Source organism: Mesoplodon densirostris, chromosome 5 (genome assembly GCF_025265405.1).
Source record: "Mesoplodon densirostris isolate mMesDen1 chromosome 5, mMesDen1 primary haplotype, whole genome shotgun sequence".
NCBI classification, from domain to species: Eukaryota; Metazoa; Chordata; class Mammalia; order Artiodactyla; family Ziphiidae; genus Mesoplodon; species Mesoplodon densirostris.
The window spans coordinates 8,628,457-8,649,574 of NC_082665.1; the positions used below are offsets into that span (position 1 = coordinate 8,628,457).

Below are 21,118 nucleotides of genomic sequence, written 5' to 3' on the forward strand. Positions count from 1 at the left end.
GAATAGAGAAACAAAAAAATAGAAGGGAAAAACCAAAAATGTACAAAATGGTAGACCATTATTAAATGATAATGGACTAAGTTAGAATGGATTTTAAAGGAAAAAGCAAGACCTGAGTATATGTTCTCTTTAAGAAACACTTTAATTATAAAGACAGGTTAAAAGTAAAAAGATAGGAAAAGATATAGCATGCCAACACTAAGGTTATGAAGGCTGGAGTGACTTCATTAATTTCCAATAAAACAGACTCCAAGGCAAAGAATTAGGAAAGCTAAAGAGGGATATTTCTTTTTTTTAAATTAAATTAAATTTTTTATACAGCAGGTTCTTTTTAGTTATCTGTTTTATACATATTAGTGTATGTATGTCAGTCCCAATCTCCCAATTCATCTCTTCCCCCCACCGCTTTCCCCCCTTGGTGTCCTTATGTTTATTCTCTACATCTGTGCCTCTCTTTCTGCCTTGCAAACCGGTTCATCTGTACCATTTTTCTAGATTACACATATATGCGTTAATATATGATCTTTGTTTTTCTCTTTCTGGCTTACTTCACTATGTATGACAGTCTAGGTCCATCCATGTCTCTACAAATGACTGAATTTCGTTCCTTTTTATGGCTGAGTAATATTCCATCATATATACCTACCACATCTTCTTTATCCATTTGTCTGTCGATGGGCATTTAGGTTACTTCCATGACCTGGCTATTGTAAATAGTGCTGCTGCAATAAACAATGGGGTACATGTGTCTTTTTGAATTATGGTTTTCACTGGGTATATGCCCAGGCGTGGGATTGCTGGGTCATATGGTAATTCTATTTTTAGTTTTTTAAGGAACCTCAATACTGTTCTCCATAGAGGCTGTATCAAATTACATTCCCATCAACAGTGCAAAAGGGTTCCCTTTTCTCCACACTCTCTCCAGCATTTATTGTTTGTAGATTTTCTGATGATGCCTATTCTAACCCGTGTGAGATGATACCTCATTGTAGTTTTGATTTGCATTTCTCTGATAATTAGTGACGTTGAGCAGCTTTTCATATGCCTCTTGGCCATCTGTATGTCTTCTTTGGAGAAATGTCTATTTAGATCTTCTGCCCATTTTTTGATTGGGGTGTTTGTTTTTTAAATATTGAGCTGCCTGAGCTGTTTATATATTTTGGAGATTAATCCTTTGTCCTTTGATTCGTTTGCAAATATTTTCTCCCATTCTGAGGGTTGTCTTTTCATCTTGTTTATAGTTTCCTTTGCTGTGCAAAAGCTTTTAAGTTTCATTAGATCCCATTTGTTTATTTTTGTTTTTATTTCCATTACTCTAGGAGATGGGTCAAAAAAGATCTTGCTGTGATTTATGTCAAAGAGTATTCTTCCTATGTTTTCCTCTAAGAGTTTTATAGTGTCCGGTCTTATACTTAGGTCTTTAATCCATTTTGAGTTTATTTTTGTGTATGGAGTTTGGGAGTGTTCTAATTTCATTCTTTTACATTAGCTGTCCAGTTTTCCCAGCGCCACTTATTGAAAGAGGCTGTCTTTTCTCCATTGCATATCCTCACTTCCTTGTCACAGATGAGGTGAGCAAAAGTCATGGGTTTATCTCTGGGCTTTCTATCCTGTTCCATTGATCTATATATCTGTTTTTGTGCCAGTACCGTATTGTCTTGATTACTGTAGCTTTGTAGTATAGTCTGAAGTCAGGGAGTCTGATTCCTGCAGCTCCATTTTTTTTTTCCCCTCAAGATGGCTTTGGCTATTCGGGGTCTTTTGTGTCTCCATACAAATTTTAAGATTTTTTGTTCTAGTTCTGTAAAAATTGCCATTGGTAGTTTGATAGGGATTGCATTGAATCTGTAGATTGCTTTGGGTAATATAGTCATTTTCACAATAATGATTCTTCCAAACCAAGAACATGGTGTATCTCTCCATCTGTTTGGTTCATCTTTGACTCTTTCATCAGTGTCTTATAGTTTTCTCACCATGCACTATAAAGAGGGATATTTCATAATGATAAAATGGTCAAGTCATTGACTAGGCATAACAGTGTGTGTTTACCTAATAAAAGCTTCAAAATACATGAAGCAAAAATTGACAGAGCTAAAAGAGAAAAATAGACAAGTCCACAGTCATAGCTGAGAAACTTAACACCACTTTTAACAGGTGATGGAACAGCTAAGCAAAAATCATGAAGGACAAAAAGGATCTGATAACACTATCCACTATTTGCACCTAATTGATTTATAGAACACTACACCTAGTTGAATGCATGTTCTTTTCAGGTTCATATTCACCTAGGGAGACTGTATGCTGGGACATAAAACAAGCCTCCATAAAAATAAAGTGAAATCACATAGAGTATATTCTCTATCCACAACAGAATTAAATTAGAAATTAGTAACAAAAAATGTATCTAGGAAGATCACAAATATTTCAAAATTAAAGAACACACATCTAAATAATCTATGGGTCAAGGAAGAAATCACAAGAGAAATTAGAAAGTATTTTGAGATTAAGGAAGATCTTAATAAATAAAGATACCATGGTCATGTATCAGAAGTTATTAAGGTTCCAGTTTGCTTTAAATTGATTTATGAATTCAGTTCAAATTTAATAAAAATCACAGCAGCAGTATCAGTAGAAATGTATGAACTCCTTATAAAATTTACGTATAAGAGTTCTACAATTGAAAATAACTTTGAACAAGAACAAAGTTGAAGGACTTCCCTGGTGGTGTAGTGGTTAAGAATCTGCCTGTCAATGCAGGGGACATAGGTTCAATCCCTGGTCTGAGAAGATCCCACATGCCGTGGGACAACTAAGCCTGTGTGCCACAACTACTGAGCCTGCGCTCTAGAGCCCATGAGCTACAACTACTGAACCCACGTGCCACAACTACTGAAGTTTGTGCGCCTAGAGCCCGTGCTCCGCAACAAGAGAAGTCACTGCAGTGAGAAGCCCATGCACAGCAACAAAGAGTAGCCCCCGCTTGCTGCAACTAGAGAAAGTCCACAAGAAGCAATGAAGACCCAACACAGCCAAAAAATTTTTTAAAAAAACAAAGTTGAAGTCACATTATCTGACTTTTAAAATTTACTGTAAATCTGTGATAAGCAGAGCTGTGTGGTATTGGCATTAATGAAAAGAATAGATCAGTAGAACAGAATACCCCAGGAATAGACCTGCTCTTAACTGGCCATTTGATTTTTGACACAGATGTCAAAACAGTCCAATGGAGAATGGAAAGTCTTTTCAAGAAACAGTGCTGGCATAGTTAGATATAAGCTCATATAGGAAAATAAGTGAGTCTTGATCCCTGCCTTACATCATACGTTAAAATTGCCTTGAGATGGATCATAGACCTTAATACAAAGCAAAAATTATAAAGCTTGTAAAGGAAAATAGAAATCTTCATGACCTGAGAGTGGTCAGAGGTTTCAAACGCTGTTTGGAGAATGAAGTCACCATAAAAGAAAAAAAATTGACAAATGAGTCTTCACAAAAATGAAAATATTCTGCTCATCGGAAGATACTGATTAAAAATGAATAGACAAGTCACACTGGGAGATAATATTTTCAAAGCATATATCTTACAAAAACTGGTATATATAATATATAAAGAACTAGAACTCAATAATAAAATGACAAACAGCCCAATTAAAATATTTCAACAACACTTCACAAAATAAGAATGCCAGCAGCCATATAAGCACATGAAAAGATCCTCAGCATTTTCTGTCTTCAGAAAAATGCAAATTAAAACCACGAGATATGCATACCCACCAGAGTAGCTAAAAATAAAAAGATTGACCACACCAGATAATGGCAAGGCTGTGGAATAACTCAGAATCCCCAAACATCACATCACTGGTGAGAATGTAAAATGGTATGACCACTTTGACGAAACGGTATGCCAGTTTGTTTTCTAAAAGCAAACATGTACTTTTCCTTCTGACCCAACAGTCCTAGTCCTAGTTATTTGCTTAAATGAAAATATGTGTCTACACTAAGACTTGTACATCATTATTCATAGCAGCTTTATTTGTAATAGCTAAAATCTGGAAACAACCCAAAAGTCCATCAACAGATGAATGGATAGGATACACTGTAGCAGATTCATACAATTGAATACCACTACGCAACAAAAAAGAACAGACTACTGATACGTGCATCAACTTGCAAGAATTTCAGAAGTTTTATGCGCTGTAAAGGAACCCTTCCACAAAATAGTACCTGCTGTATGTCTGTGTGTTATGAAGTTCTAGAACAATCAAGTTTAATAGCTGGTGGGAGGAAATCAGGAGAGTGATTGTCTCTGGCGGGGTAGGGGTGGAAATCAACTGGGAAAAGCCCTGGGCAGCCCCGTGAGTGATGGTAGTGTTTCTTATTTTACAACGGGTAAAACAGGTGTAGACATTTGTCAAACCCCAGCAGATCTTATAATAAACAACACTCAAGGTAAATTTTGTATAAAAACTAAAATATACAGCTCTAGTTAAATGCTGGCTTAAGTATCAACAGGGAATATCTGCAGTTCATGTTGAAATGCATAAAGTAATAAGTGGGTGGATAGAATATTCATGGTAGAATCTAGCTGATGTGTATATGAGCGTTGACTCTAAAATTTCATCCTTGCTATAATGTATCAGTATTTTTCAAATTTTTAATTTCAGTGTAGTCGATTTACAATGTCATGTTAGTTTCTGCTCTACAGCAAAGGGAATCAGCCATACATATACATATACATATATCCACTCTCTTCTAAATTCCATTCCCATATAGGTCATTACAGAGCACAGAATAGAGTTCCCTGTGCTATACAGTAGGTTCTTATTAGTTATCTTTTATATACAGTAGCATGTATGTGTCAATCCAATCTCCCAATTTATCATCCCCCCCCTTCCCCCTTGGTAACCATAAGTTTGTTTTCTACATCTGTGACTCAATTTCTGTTTTTTTTTTTTTTTTTTTTTGCGGTACGCGGACCTCTCACTGCTGTGGCCTCTCCCGTTGAGGAGCACAGGCTCCGGACGCGCAGGCTCAGCAGCCATGGCTCACAGGCCCAGCCGCTCCATGGCATGTGGGATCTTCCCGGACCAGGGCACGAACCCGTGTCCCCTGCATTGGCAGGCGGACTCTCAATCACTGTGCCACCAGGGAAGCCACTCTGTTTTGTACATAGGTTCACTTGTACCATTTTTTTTAGATTCCACATATAAGCAATATCATATGATATTTGTCTTTCTCTGTCTTTCTTCACTCAGTATGACAGTCTCTAGGTCCATCCATGTTGCTGCAAATGGCATTATTAATATTCCACGGTATATATGTACGACATTTTTTTTTAACTTTTTATTTTATATTGGACTATAGTTGATTAACAATGTTGTGTTAGTTTCAGGTGTACAGCAAAGTGATTTCAGTTATACATGCCTCCATTCTTTTTCAAATTATTTTCCCATTTAGGTTTTTACATAATATTGAGCAGCGTTCCCTGTGCTGTACAGTAGGTCCTGGTTGGTTATCCATTTTAAATATAACAGTGTGTACATGTCTATCCCAAACTCCCTAACTATCCCTCCCCTCTACCCATCCCCCTGGTAACCGTAAATTCCTTGTCTAAATCTGTGAGTCTGTTTTGTAAATAAGTTCATTTGTATCATTTTTTTAAAAAGATTCTGCATATAAGTGACATCATACGATATTTCTCCTTCTTTGTCTGACTTACCTCACTCAGTATGACAATTTTTAGGTCCATCCATGTTGCTTCAAATGGCATTATTCATTCTTTTTAATGGCTGGGTAATATTCCATTGTATATATGTACCACATCTTCTTTATCCATTCCTCCGTCGATGGACATTTAGGTTGCTTCCATGTCCTGGCTATTGTAAATAGTGCTTCAGTGAACATTGGGGTACATGTATCCTTTCAAATTATGGTTTTCTCCAGATATATGTCCAGGAGTGGGATTGCTGGATCATATGGTAGCTCTACTTTTAGTTTTTTAAGGAACTTCCATACTGTTCTCCATAGCTGCTGTACCAATTTACATTCCCACCAACAGTGTAGGAGGGTTCCCTTTTCTCCACACCCTCTCCAGGGTAGATTTTTTTTTTTTATTGGAGTATAATTGCTTTACAATATTGTGTTATTTTCTGTTATACAATGAAGTGAATCAGCTATATGTGATAAGTAAATCAGAATACCTATATCCCCTCCCTCTTGGACCTCCCCCCACCTGCCCCCATCCCACCCATCTAGGTCATCACAGAGCACCAAGCTGAGCTTCCTGTGCTTTATAGCATGTTTCCACTAGCTATCTGTTTTACACATGGTAGTGTATATATGTCAATCCTGATCTCCCAGTTCGTCCCACCCTCCCCTTCCCTCCCGTGTCCACATATCTGTTCTCTATGTCTGCGTCTCTATTCCTCCCCTGGAAGTAGGTTCATCTGTACCATTTTTCTAGATTCCACATATATGCGTTAATATACGATATTTGTTTTACTCTTTCTGGCTTACTTCACTCCGCATGACAGACTTTAGGTGCATCCACATCTCTACAAATGACCCAATTTTGTTCCTTTTTATGGCTGAGTAATATTCCATTGTATATATGTACCACATCTTCTTTATCCATTCATCTGTGGTTGGACGTTTAGGTTTTTGATGATGGCTATTGTGATTGGTGTGAGGTGATACCTCATTGTCGTTTTTTTTTTTTAATTTTTTATTGGGCTATAGGAGATGTGTTGGGAACTCACTGTAGTTTTGATGTGTATTTCTCTAATAGTGTTGTTGAACATCTTTTCATGTGCCTCTTGGCCATCTGTATGTCTTCTTTGGAGAAATGTCTGTTTAGATCTTCTGCCCTTTTTTTAAAAAAATAAATTTATTTACTTATTTATTTTTGGCTGGGTTGGGGCTTCGTTGCTGAGCGGGGGCTATTCTTCGTTGCAGTGCTCAGGCTTCTCATTGTGGTGGCTTCTCTGTGCTGCAGAGCACAGGCTCTAGGCGCACAGCTTAAGTAGTTTTGGCACGCTGGCTCAGAAGTGTGGCTAGCGGACTCTAGAGCACAGGCTCAGTAGTTGTGGTGCTCGGGCTTACTTGCTCCCCGGCATGTGGGATCTTCCTGGACCAGGGCTCGAACCCGTGTCCGCTGCACTGGCAGGCAGATTCTTAACCACTGCACCACCAGTGCAGTCCCTTTTGCCCATGTTTTGATTGGGTTGTTTTTTTGATATTCAGCTGCATGAGCTGTTATCAGTATTTTTATAATAAGTAAATTACTGTGGAAGAGTTTTAAAAACATCCATGACAGTATATTTTAAATGAATTTAAATTCATAAAAACTGGGTTTATGTAACCTCTTGGTATCCCCAATTGTATGTCAAGCCCGCCTCATAAAAGGAAATACGTTTTCCTACATTCATACATTTTTCTTTCTTGTCTTCTTTCTTCTACTTAAATCCACAAAATTTTCCCCCTTGAACAAAATAGCTTAAGGTATATGAAATGTATGCAATTAAAATTGAAGTGTTACTTTTTGTGACTAGCCGGATTCTTTTACTCCTTTGGTATTGGGTATTCTCAGTACTAAAATGTAAAACAAAAATCACAGTCTGTATTCTCATTTTCTGAAATCCCAGTGGTCTGATTTCTTTCGATTTATGCCCCTAGTGAAAATATTTTAAAAATCTAAATTTGTCTGCACATAAAGTTTCATTTCTCACACCTCCTATCACCCAGCCTGCTGTCGTGGCCGTTCCAAGTGTGTGTGGAATAGGCAGCTCCCTGCTGAGCACGCTGCGAGGCTCAGGCTTGCCATCAAGTGTTTGACTTCCTGTTAAACAGGGAAGATATAATTAGCTGTGTTCTCATTATTTAAAATATTCTCATTAATGTATATTCTGATGTAAGTTTACTCCATAATTGCTCAAAAGATACTCTCCAAGGCTCTAGGCAGGGGTGGGGTGGGCGGGGTCGGTGCCAGTTTCTCTCCCTAAGATGCTATTTTCCAGACCATTCTGCCCGGCTCGTTTAAAACCGTCGTAGTGAACCCATGAGGAGTTAGCTTTCTTCTCTTAGTGTTTGGATTTTAGTCTTCTTTATCTCTAGCTCATAATTTTATTGAAAAGTCTTCTTGTTATCCAGTCATTAAGATATTTTCCCCAACGTGATGTTTTGTCCTAAGCCCTTCTTTAAGATTTTCCGCTTATTTTTAGGGATACTTTCAGCTATGATTCCTTAACAGTGACCTCTCGTATGGGAACTGAGGTAACATCCCTCATATCTCCACATTTACCAATAACTGATGGAATGGTAACATAGGTAGGAATGCAGTTTCTTTCTACTTTACTGATAATCTAGTTTTTAAATTAATAGTTAATTATTATCTGGGTAGATACTTTAAGAAATGGGAAGGGAAAGCTTGCTCATAGGTGAAAATCACTGCTAATGACAACTAATAAAAATAGTGAGTTAATAGCTGCTAACCACTGGAGAGTAACTATTGCATTTGCTAAGTCTGTGTATGGTGCCCAGTGATAAGAACTTTCTGTATATTAGCTTTTCCCCTTCCCCGTGCCCCTCTGTGGTAACAAGGACCCTGATGTGCATCCAGGGAGACTCGGCGATGCAGGTGCTGGCTTCTGGCGGGCACGGGTTTTGAGTGCCGGCCCGGCCCGTGGTGGCCGGAGGCTGAGCGCCTTACCGCAGTACTGGCGAGGAAAACAAGCTGCCAGATCTGGCCACTGATCCAGTCCTTCAGTATCAATTTCTGGCGTCTCTTAAATGAAAAACACACATGCTTCAGTGTGGAATTACTTTTAAAATTGTGGCAAACAACTTTTATTCTTCAGATTCTGTGCCATTTGAGCATGTCATGAATAGGGTTCACAGGTTTTATTTAAAGGTGGTTGTCCGCTGTCCTTATTCTTGTTGCACTCCCAAAAGATTCCAAAGCAGCAGTCTAGGATAACCCAGAAGTTAAGTTCCCTTATTGTTCATAAAATGATCCTAGCTGGGATGACCTACCTCCTTTTTTAAAAAATAAAGGCACTGGATTTGATCCCTGGGGTACTGCTGAAGTTCTGAGAGCTGTGGTTTTTACTCGGGTGATATCAAGATTAAGGATGTCAGCAAGTGTATTTTTTTTTTTTTTTTGCGGTACGCGGGCCTCTCACTGTTGCGGCCTCTCCCGTTGCGGAGCACAGGCTCCGGACGCGCAGGCTCAGCGGCCATGGCTCACAGGCCTAGCAGCTCTGCGGCATGTGGGATCCTCCCGGACCGGGGCACGAACCCACGTCCCCTGCATCGGCAGGCGGACTCTCAACCACTGCGCCACCAGGGAAGCCCTGTCAGCAAGTTTAAAGTGAAGGATTCACAAAATGAGGATATGGTGTAGAAGAGAGCAACATTCTCATAGGCTGGATAATTCCATAGGACTAAGTGAATCTGGTAAATATGAGAATTATTGAAGGTAGAATTTTGTTTCCTCTGAGTTTTATGAAACTTCTTAAGCATGTCTTACGTTCTCATATTGCTTTTTTTTTAATCAAAGGACATTTTGGAAATACAAAATGCAGTTAGCGTGGGTAATCCTTAGGAAAGAAATAAGATTTGAAAATGAAAATTTCTTTTCTGGCACATAATGAGATGGCTGAAAGAAACTCATGTAAAATTCATTATTTTTCCCTTAATAAATTGACTCAGATCATTAAAAAAAAAAGTTGTAATTTTCCCCTTAGAACATTCCAGCTGACGCTCGAATCCAAGGAGTTAGAGCTCAGGTACAACCTATACAGTCTCTCGATTTTCCGTGGGAAGAAGCTGCAGCTCAGAGAGAGGAAGGACTGCTCCACACCTCACCACTCTCAGGAGGCAGAAGGGGGCACCCTTGGCTCTTCACCCGAACTGCTGCCTAGTCTAGTGCTCTCCTGGCCTGTGGGGTGGGCTGCCCCTGGGTTGTGGAGGTCCTGAAGTGGAGGTACACTGTCAAGGCTCACGTGGTAGCCTGGGGGAAGAACACATGTACAGGACACACTCCTTCAAGACAAAGTTCTCTGGGTGCACCAGCCAGTTGTTTTGTATCCCTGTGAAGGTGTGGGTGGCAGGCAAACAATGTTTTTTATTTATTTATTTGGTTATGTGGGGTCTTAGTTGCAGCTCGCTGGCTCCTTATTTGAGGGATGCGAACTCTTAGTTGCGGTACGCGAACTCCTAGTTGCGGCATGCATGTGGGATCTAGTTCCCTGACCAGGGATCGAACCCGGGTCCCCTGCATTGGGAGTGTGCAGTCTTATCCACTGCGCCACCAGGGAAGTCCCAAACAATGTTTTCTTGATGCTTTTTCTCCATTATAATTTTTACTTTGGTCGTCATTTCTTTCTACTTTGTGGAAGGATGTATTTCCTGGAATTAAATTAGAATCAAAATACGAGCTCAATGCAAAATTTAGAAGAAAACTGGAATTGGTACTTAAAATAATAAAATCCTATACAGATCTACCTCGACTTATGATGGGGTTATACATCCTGATAAACCCACTGTAAGCTGATAATGTTGTTAAATCGAAAATGCAGTTAATACACCTAACCTACCAAACATCCTAGCTTAGCCTAGCCTACCTTCACTGTGCTCAGAACACTTACATTAGCATACCATGGGGAAAAATCATCTAACGCAAAGCCTATTTTATAATAAAGTGTTGAATTTCTCATGTAATTTATTGAATACTGATAGTGTAAAAATGAATGGTTGTCTGGGTACAGAATGGTTCTACGTGTCTTGGCTGTTTACCCTCATGATCGTGTGGGTGACAGGGAGCTGTGGTTTATTGCTGCTTCCCAGTATCACAAGAGAATATTGAACTTCATATTGCTGGCCTGGGAAAGGGTAAAAATTCAAAATCTGAAGTATGGCTTCTACTGAGTGCATATAGCTTTGGCACCATTGTAAAGTCAAAACAGTTGTAAGTTGAACGAACCATCCTAAGTCGGGGACCATCTATAGGTTGTTATCAGTTATACAAGTAACACGTGAATATTTTTCGCTTTCATAAACTTAAAAATTACAACTAATATTAACATTCACCCCAGTTCTGTTTGTCTCCTTGACCTCCACCCTCCCATTCCTCATTCCCACCTCTGTAATCACTGTTGGGAGGTTGATTTGTTTTTTTCTAGGGCTTCTAAATATAGTATTATTTAAAGATACCTTACTGTACCTTCTTCTCTACATTGGGATAAAAGATTAAGTTGCTAAATAGCAAGAGACCAAATAATAATTCGGCTTTAAGAGAAAAGTATTCAGTTCTACCTCACGTGACAGTCCAGGGTAAGTAGTCTAGGTCTTTGGGCTGCAGTGTTCCGTGAGGTCATTTGAGGTCCCCTGCTGACAGTGGCTTGGCATCTTTAACATGTTGCTTCCTAGGTCAGTCTGGTCATTGCTATTCCAGCCAGCAAGGAGGACAACAGGGTGGAAAGAGTGGGCCAGAGATTTTCTCCTAAACAGGTGCGGGTGCAGTGGTGCAAACTCTCACCTTACGTTGTCAGAAGCCTGCGCCCAGCCAGCCCACCTGAGAGGAGGCGGGCGAGGAGATGCATGACATAGCCAAGAAGGGGACAGCAGATCTGGGTGGACTGCTGTCTGTCTTTACTACTGCATTTTTCTGTCATTCAGCTGTGCATCTCGGAGACTTCCTGTTACTGCAAATTGATATAGTTCATTCCTTTTAACAACTGCATAATATCCTACAGCAGGAGCATACCACTCTGTTTAGCAATTTCCTTCTTCTTTTTTTTTTTTTTTTTGCGGTACGCGGGCCTCTCACTGTTGTGGCCTCTCCCGTTGCGGAGCACAGGCTCCGGACGCGCAGGCTCAGCGGCCATGGCTCACGGGCCCAGCCGCTCCGCGGCATGTGGGATCTTCCCAGACCGGGGCACGAACCCGCGTCCCCTGCATCGGCAGGCGGACTCTCAACCACTGCGCCACCAGGGAAGCCCAGCAATTTCCTTCTTAATGGATAGCTAACTGGTTTCTACCCTTTGCTCCTAGAATCAGTGTTGTCAATGCCTATGTGGCACACTGCTCGCTGCGGACATGCGTGGTGTTTCTCTTCTATGGGAAATGGTTCATCACGGATGTGTCTTTAGTTTGGATAGCCTTTGCTAAACTACCTGCCAACCTAGCGGATATACCCAACTTCACTTGGGGTTTGAGAGAACCTGTTTCCCTACAATGGCTGGGGGGCTGATTCTTGCATCTTAATTTGACAGTAAGGGAGAGTAACCACCACCACCATCCCCCCCACCAAAAAAAAAAGAGAAACGAAAAATGAAACACTATAATGTAAGTTCTTTGGAGAAATGTGTATTACTGAGTACATTCATTAGAGCAGGACACTTAAAAAAAAAAAAAACTGCTCAAGTTCTTGGCTTTGTTTTATAGCCAGCATCTAATACTACTTTATTTCTCCTTAGTTACCCAATTGAGTAACAATTTAAAAATCTGTGGTTGAAGATGATGGTTAAAGATGAAACGAAATTATTTATAGGAAATGAAAGTTACCTTGTGATTTAGAACCAGCTGCCTTAGTGCAAGATTGCTTTTGAGGAATTTATGATGGAAGGAATGTGATCCCCGTGTTTCTGCTATGGATTTGCTCAAATCATGAAAACAGTCATCTAAATTACAGGGACTCCACCTTTCATTGACTAGAAGGGGAGACCTAGTGCTAATGCAACAACTTATATTCAGTCAGATACACGATTACAAGTTTGAACTTGCAAAAATCTGTGCCATTTTGGTGGACACACTTTTACACCAATGTCATATAAAGTGTAATAACGTGGTTGAAATGGTTATTTCTTTAATTATAAGACAATGTTTTTAATCATCTGTTTGTTTGTTAGTATATTTCTGAGTGTATCTCCTTTTAAATCATAAGTTTCATTCTTGAAAAGAGATGAATTTATCCAAATCATGGGTTATTGATTTAATTTTAAGCATTTCTGACCTTCCCTTTACCATTCCCTTCCCCCAGCCATTATCCAGAAACTTCAATGTACTATTACTTTGCACTACTAAGCAAACTAATTTTGTCCAGATTGAAAGGTTATAAAAGTTATACAATTCAGGCTCACAAAATAAGACAGCACATGTGAATTCAAGAAGCTGTTAGTTATGAAGCGCTTTTCCTTTCTGAAAGGAAAGTCGTTTTAAGCTTCACTGAACGGATCTATGAAAAAGTTTGAGTATTATTTTACAATAATTTTAGACTTTCATGCCTGGAAATTAAATACAGCAGTTTTAGAGGTATATTTTACTTGAACGTTTACAAGCTTAGGCCATGTTTTTATTAAAAAATCGGACTCAGCACCTTATATGGAGTACAATACCAGATGTGAGATATAGGAGAGATTGCTGGGGCCACCTGCTTACTGTGTATTAAAAACTTGTGTGGTAGCTGATGTCATATAAAGTGCATATGATAGGGAATAATTTTGAGTTATTAGACCATATCGGAATAGTAAGGATCAGTGGTGGTGGAATGTTTCAAAATTTCTAACACATTTTACTGTTTGTTTGGAAAAGCTTGGGTTGGAATGATAGCCCTTTGCTTTGAAAACAGCAACAGCAAAAAACAAGTGCAAAAACAGAAGAGATTCTGTGGATGCTTCTAGGGAGAAGCAGGAGCTGGGAAGAAGCTAGTTGAAAAAATAAACTTAATTTGATGGACTTGGTGTGGCACGTTGCAGGGTTCTAATTTGCAGATCTTTTCTCTATTAACCTTTTTCTTTTTCTAACATTTTCCATCCTTTCTCACCTTTGCTGCATTCTTGCTTTCCTATCCTTCCTTGGTTTTGATAGGGACAGAGCTTCCAGTTCAAGGTTTAAGCAGAGTGGAAGACCCAGGAATCTGCAGATATGTGCCTTGGAGCACTGGTCTTTAAACTGTGGGTTGCATTTTGGGGTGCATGTGTGGGACGGTTTAGTTTTCAGACCCTCAGCTTGTATAGGGGCACTTTCCTGAAATTGTTTGCCTGAGGAAATGCCTGTGGTAGGGTATCAGGCCTGTTTTATTCTCCCACCCTCCACCATGCCCTGTATCATTGCCCCGTTCATCCGTCCATAATCTTATTATGGATGGAGCCTTGTCTGAGATGGAGCAACCTCTGGGGTGGCAAACAAAAGGATGGTGTGAAATATTGTTGTGAGAAAGCAAATGACACTGGGTAGGAATTCCTTTTGCATGTCAGGTGGTTTCCAATTCTTTAGACTGAGTTGAAGAAAGACCTAACATCTGTCAGCTGAAGGATTGTTAAAAATTCCTTTTGATGATAGATAAGGGTGTGATTTTTGACAAATATGTTGGAAGGAATTTAAAGAATTGAGTGACAGTGCTGTAATAAAACTCCTGCTGTTGCCTTGTAGTTATGTATGTGAATGAGGTTTCCTAGTGTTTACATCTAAAAAATGGAAAGTAGGAATAGAACTGATACTGGCCCCTGTCTCATTCTAACAATAAGTAATATTCATTTATGAATACCATTTTAACAAAAGGACCTATTCATCTCTTTAAGAGCTATATTTCCAATGGATTTCAAGTTCATATGTGTAATATTTTTATTAAAATTTGAAACAGTTGTATTTTGGTCAGTTCTTTACTAGTGATAATTCTAACTATAAATCAATTCACAAGAAAAACATTTTAGTACTTAGAGCTTTATGGTCATAGGAAATAAAACGATTAAAAATGCCAATTTTTACATACTTTTAAAATTTGTAAACAAATAAATCAGGGAGGTTAAGACTTTCAAACAAAATGATTGTTAGCGTGAAATTTTGGGGATGAAGTGACATTTTGTTGAAGGGGAAAAGGAATGAAATTTTTTGACTAAAGAAGTTATTCACGTACTTTTAAAATTAATGATGGTGGGTAACACATTTATATGGTACTTCAGTTCCTTTGAATACATTTTTTGAAAGAGCAATGTAATAGGTTTTTTAAAATTTATTTTATTTATTTATTTTTGGCTGCGTTGGGTCTTCGTTGCTGCGCGTGGGCTTTCTCTAGTTGCGGCGAGCAGGGGCTACTCTTTGTTGCCGTGTGCGGGCTTCTCATCGCAGTGGCTTCTCTTGTTGTGGAGCACGGGCTCTAGGCACGCGGGCTTCACCGGTTGTGGCGCACGGGCTTCATTGCTCTGCGGCATGTGGGATCTTCCGGGACCAGGGCTCGAACCCGTGTCCCCTGCATTGGCAGGTGGATTCTTAACCACTGTGCCACCAGGCAAGCCCGAGCAATGTAATAGTTTTATTTAAAATATCAATGTCTACCCCAAGCCAGAAATTCCATCCTTTGCAACTATCCAAATTTATATGTCAACTTAAAACTATGCAAGGCTTTTATAGTTTTTTTGCAGTTCATTTAGGCGGTATGCAAGACCTAGGTTTGAAGACCACTGCTTTGGGGCACACAGCAGAGTTCCACATGATACGGTAACATTTTTTAACCCCATCATAGGGGATTCAGATGGGCTCCTGGGTCTTGAGCAGCAAAACTTCTCTCAGAAGAAATAGTACAATGAGAATCTTGAGCAAGTTTCAGTGTTGTTTTATAGTAGTTTTCAATTTTCATAACTTGCTGGAAAAAATCGATCTGTATGGTGTTCAGGGACACTGTCACTTGAGTGAGCTCTTTAAGTGCAAATCTGATCATGTCCCTTTTTATCTCAAAAGCTCACAGGTTTTACATTTCCTAATCTAGAGAGTCCCAGCCCTTAGCATGCCAGAGAAGACAACCACTTGGCTCTAACCTTTTTTTTTTTCCAGCCTTGGGTCTGCCTGTGACCCTGATTCTTTTTGTTTCAGTTTCACCGCACACCTTGTATGAAGTGGAACTTTGAATGCGCTGCTCCCACTGCCTGAGTATTTTCCCCACCATTTTCCATCTGATTCATTCCCACTGGGCAGTCTTGGCGAGTTTTGTCCTCTGGACGCCTCATTCATGTCTCCAGGTAGAGTCAGTAGCTCTCTCCCGGCATCACTCTGGCGCTTGTGTGTGCCCTGTCTCCCCACTGACTGTGCACACCCAGAGGCCTGCAGGATTATTGTTCTGTTTGTGCCGTGCCATGCTGGGTATGGGAGAATGGTGAGCCCTCATATTTATGATTGCACATTGTTGGCTCATGTGGGATTCGGGGAATTTGTGGCAGTTAAGAAATGGCAAGTGTTGAATTAGGGGCATGGCATGGCTTAGTGGAAAGAATAGTCCAGAGACCTTGGGGCTCCATTGCAGCCATCACTGAATTGCTTTCACTTTGGCAAGCCACCGGGCCTTTCCTGTCCTTCCTTCTCTGGTCTGTCAAACTTATAAGTACTTGATCAGAGGTTCTTTCATCCCCTTCCAGGCCTGGGAGCTGAGTTATAGGCTCTGTAGGGCTAGTCAGCCATCGGTGAATGGGGCGGTCACCCAGGCAGGCACACCACAGGGAACAAGAGGGTGAGAGGAGCAGACGCCAAGCGTTTCTGAACTGGAAGGGCAAAATGTGAAATTTGAAAGAACACTTTGTGAGGGAAAACAGATGTGCTCATAAAGCACATGAAAAGATGCCCAGCATCATCAGCCATCAGGGAAATGCGAATCAAAACCACAGCAAATTACTACCTCCTACACATTAAGATGGCTGTGAAGGAAAAGACACAGTAATAATTGTTGTTGAAGATATGGAGAAATTGGAACCCTCTTATACTGCTGATGGCAGTGTAACATGGTGCAACAGCTTTGGAAGACTGGAGTTTTCTCAAAAGGTTAAACATGGAGTTACTATATGACCCATCATTTCTACTTCTAGGTATCAACCCAAGAGAAATGAAACATGCGTCCACATAAAAACTTGTACGTGGATATTTGTAGCAGCATTATTTATAATAGCCAAAAGGAGAAAGCAGCCCAATAGATGAATGGATAAACAAAATGTGGTCTGTCCATACAATGGAATAGTATTCAGCCATAGAAAGAAATGAGGTACTCGTATGTGATCCAGCATCGGTGAACCTTGAAAACATTATGCTAAGTGAAAGAAGCCTGTCACAAAAGACTGTGTATTATATGATTCCGTTTATACGAAATGCCCAGAATAGGCTAATCTATAGAGACACAAAGTAAGATTGGTAGTTGCCAGGGGTTGGCAGTTGGGGGCGATGGGGATTGATTGATAATGGATAGGGGGTTATTTTGGGAGGAGCTGATAAAAAATGTTCAACTTTGAGAATATACTAAATCCTACTAACTAGTGTGTGTACACACATAACAACTTATCCGTGTTATTTTCCAAATGCTTGACTGCATTAATTGGTTCTAGTTTTCCTTTCCAGAAACCATCTTCTAGGCCTGGAGCACCACTGTCATTTGGAATGTCCCCTTAGCCACCATCCTGGGACAATACTGTCTCTTTTGTTGTGTTCCCTCTTCACGGATGCCTTGGCATCCTCCTTTTTGGCTTACTCCCTAGTTTTGCAGGAGTTAGCCAGTTAAAAGGTATCTATTGAGCACTTTGTACCAAGGGCCTTTCCCACTCCTCCTCTCTCCCCCTTCTCGTGCAAGTGAAGAAAATGAAGCCAGAGAAGCTTCATTTCTTACAATTAATTATTATGCCTCCCCAGTTTCTACCCTCCTACCATAGGGCACAGAGCCCATCCAGAGATGCAGTTCTCAGTCTCCAGATATGGGCCCTCTGCACTGACCTGGTGAAACAGCATCCCTGCCCAGCCCCATCTCCTCCTCCGTCAGGGTCTGCCTTCTCCTGGATGGCCACCAGGGCCTTCTCTAACATCTGGTGTGGGTTCGCATGGCAGCAACCTCATGTCTCCTACTCCCCTTTGTCTTGGACACTTTTAATTCTTCATTGTGTGGCTCTGTGTTCTCACAAACTACCCCAGCTCCATCTGGTCTTGGGCAAGCTGTCCGTTCCCCAATGCTCTGTCTTGCTTTTGCTGCTGTGCAGGGGACTGCTGTTAGTATGACTCTACAGTTAGGCTGTCATGGGCAGCAGGCTCATCTTCTTGAGGACTTCATTGCTTCCCATTTTCCGTTTCCATTTTGCAATAGTTGTAGCAATCCTTTAAACTTTGATTTTGAAATAAAGGTGAATATAAAGACTGACCAGTTGCTAACAATTTGCCACATTTAGTTTTTCTCTCTCACTCAGTAAAGAAATTAATATACACATACACACATGTTGTGTGTATGTATATATTTTGAGCCATTCGACTCAGTTGCAGCCATCATGCCTCCATGGCCCTCAGCGCTAAGAATAAGACCTTCTCTTATGTAACTACAGCACAGTTATAAAATTTAGCCAGTTTAACATTGGCATAATGCCATTACCTAACAATGGATATTTACATGTTGCCAGTTGTCCTGATCACGTGAGTCCGCTGTGGTCATTTCCCCCTATTCCAAGATCACCCAATTGCATTTACTTGTCATGTCCCCGGAATCTCCTTTAACTTGGAGCATTACCCCAGCCTGCCTTCGCCATAGATGGCATTGCCATTTTGAGGAATACTGGATTTGATTCAGGCAGTTTGGGGCAGGAACTTAGCACGTGGGATGTTGTGTCCTCAGAGCAGTGCATCAGGAGGCTCAGGATGCCAGTTGTCCTGTACCTGCAAGGTTAACATTTATCACTTGGTGAAGGTGGGGTACAGAGATCCCCATTTTCCTTTTGTACCAAATAAGTAATCTATGGGGAGATACTTTGAGGCTAGTTTCAAACTTTCACCCACTAGTTTTATTATGACTCTTGCATGAATCAGGTGGCAAAATAGTGAGCTTCTAACTCATTTCTTTAACATTTATTTGTTGACATTCTGTGTAAGAAATAGCTTTCCTTTCTCATTCTTTATTTATGTCAGTACAAATGTGTGGATTTTTGTTTTATTCAATGGTTTATAATGTATTGATACTAGATGTCATTATTTATTTTTTGTGCTCAAAGTATCCCAGATTTTCCCAGTGGCAGCCCCTGCAGGGTAATTCCCATCTCCTTTTGACAGGCCACAGCATTTCTTGAACCATTGCTCATTTTCTGGCACAACAAGAATCAACTCTTGTTTATAAATATGTTGTCTTGTTTTATGTTACTGCCTATCCCAGTATGATGTAGCATCTTTTTTTTTTTTTTTTTTTTTTTTTGCGATACGCGGTCCCCTCACTGTTGTGGCCTCTCCCGTTGCGGAGCACAGTCTCCGGACACGCAGGCTCAGCGGCCATGGCTCACGGGCCCAGCCGCTCCGCGGCATGTGGGATCTTCCCGGACTGGAGCACGAACCCGTATCCCCTGCATCGGCAGGCAGACTCTCAACCACTGCGCCAGCAGGGAAGCCCGATGTAGCATCTTTATGAGCTCTGTTGGTTTATACTTCATTTTTCCATCATTAATTTCAGACAGAAAGTTTTATTGGTAAAGGGGCAGCGTTATTATCCACAGCTGAAGTGTGACCACTGAAGCTTGTGAGACCCATTAAGTTGACATAACTTTTCGAAAACCCGCTTCCCCCACAGTCATTACTGTGGTATTACCCCAAACTATTTCTCCATGGCCTTCTGGGGAAGGCGACTGATGGGTAAGAAACCTGTGAGGGGGAAAGAAGAGTTGTTATTTTTATAACTGATTGTTTTTCTTGGGAAGGGAGAATTCTTAGGAATTTTATTTTTATTCTTTATACTTCTCTGTTTTTTCCAAATTTGGTACCAAATTTTCCACGTGAATTACTTGTGGAGTAAGAAAAAGTAATTAACCTTTTAAACCAATTTTTTTTAGATAGTTACAGGTTGTGCAAAAATAGAATTTCTGTAAAATTTCCACCCAGCTTCCCCTTATGTTAAATCTGACACAGTCACAGTACATTTATCAAAAGAAAGAAATTAACTGTGGTACAATTATTGTATTGGGGGTTTCCAAGACCACCCTCAGATTCACTGATTTCTTAGGGGGACCCACAGGACATGTAGTCATACTCATGGCTGTGACTTATTTCAACAGAAGGATACAGAGCAAAATCAGCAAAGGGAAAAGGCACAGGGTGAAGCCTGGAGGAAATCAGGTGCACGCTTCTGAGACTTCTCCCCATGTGTTCACACAGGACACACTTAATTCCCCCAGCAATGAGCAGCGGCAACAGATACAAAGTGCTGTCTACCAGGGAAGCTCACTCAGGACACAGTGCCCAGGGTTTTTATTGGGGGCTGATCATGTAGGCACCCACTGCCTAGCCCATGCCAGAATTTTAGACTGCCAGAAGGAAAGTGCTGTTCAGCACATACCATATTATTTGAACAGACAGTGTAGGCACAGTATGCCACCCTTTATCAGTTAGGAAGTGATGAGAATATTCCTAGTACCCAGTTCCCAGAAGCCAGTCAAGGAACACCTTGCAGCAGGTCTTTCTAAGGATAAGCACGAGGGCCACTGTGTTACCTCTTTCCTGTACAACTATTAACCAAATTTGCAGAACTTACTTGGTTTTACTAGTCTTTTCACAGATGTCATTTTTCTGTTTGAGATCCAGTCCAGGATATCACCTTGCAATCATTTGTCATGTTTCCTTCCAGGCTGTGACAATTCCTCTGTCTATCCTTGTCTTTTATGACCTTGACACTTTTGAAGAATACTGGTCAGGTGTTTTGTAGAATGTCCCATACTTTGGGTCTGTCTGATGTTTTCTCATGATTACATTGAGCTTGTGCGTTTTGGGGATGAATACCACAGAGGTGATCGGCTCTTCTTGCTGCACCATCTTGGGGGTACATGATATTAACCTTGACTCCGGGGGGGGCAGTATATGATGTTAATCCTAGGCTAGGGTAGTGTCTGCCAGGATTCTCCACTGTAACCTCAGTATTTCCCTTTTTGTAATTAGTAAATATTTTGAGGGAGATAGTTTGAGCCTGTAATTTACTTTTTAGTATAGAAAATCTCAAATATATGTATAGAAGTCGACAGAATATTACAGGGGATGCTCAGGTATTTATCAGTTACCATCAACAATTACCAGATTCTGGCTAATCTTATTTCATTTACAGTCTCACTCCCTTTCCAACCTCCATTCTCTAGTT

At 40.4% G+C, this 21,118-nt stretch overlaps 1 protein-coding gene across 2 annotated transcripts in view; it reads left to right on the forward strand.

Annotated features, from left to right (window-relative positions):
• HLCS (holocarboxylase synthetase) overlaps positions 1–21,118 on the forward strand; it is a 189,614-nt gene that overhangs the window by 71,932 nt on the left and 96,564 nt on the right. The gene's annotated exons all lie outside the window — the stretch shown is intronic.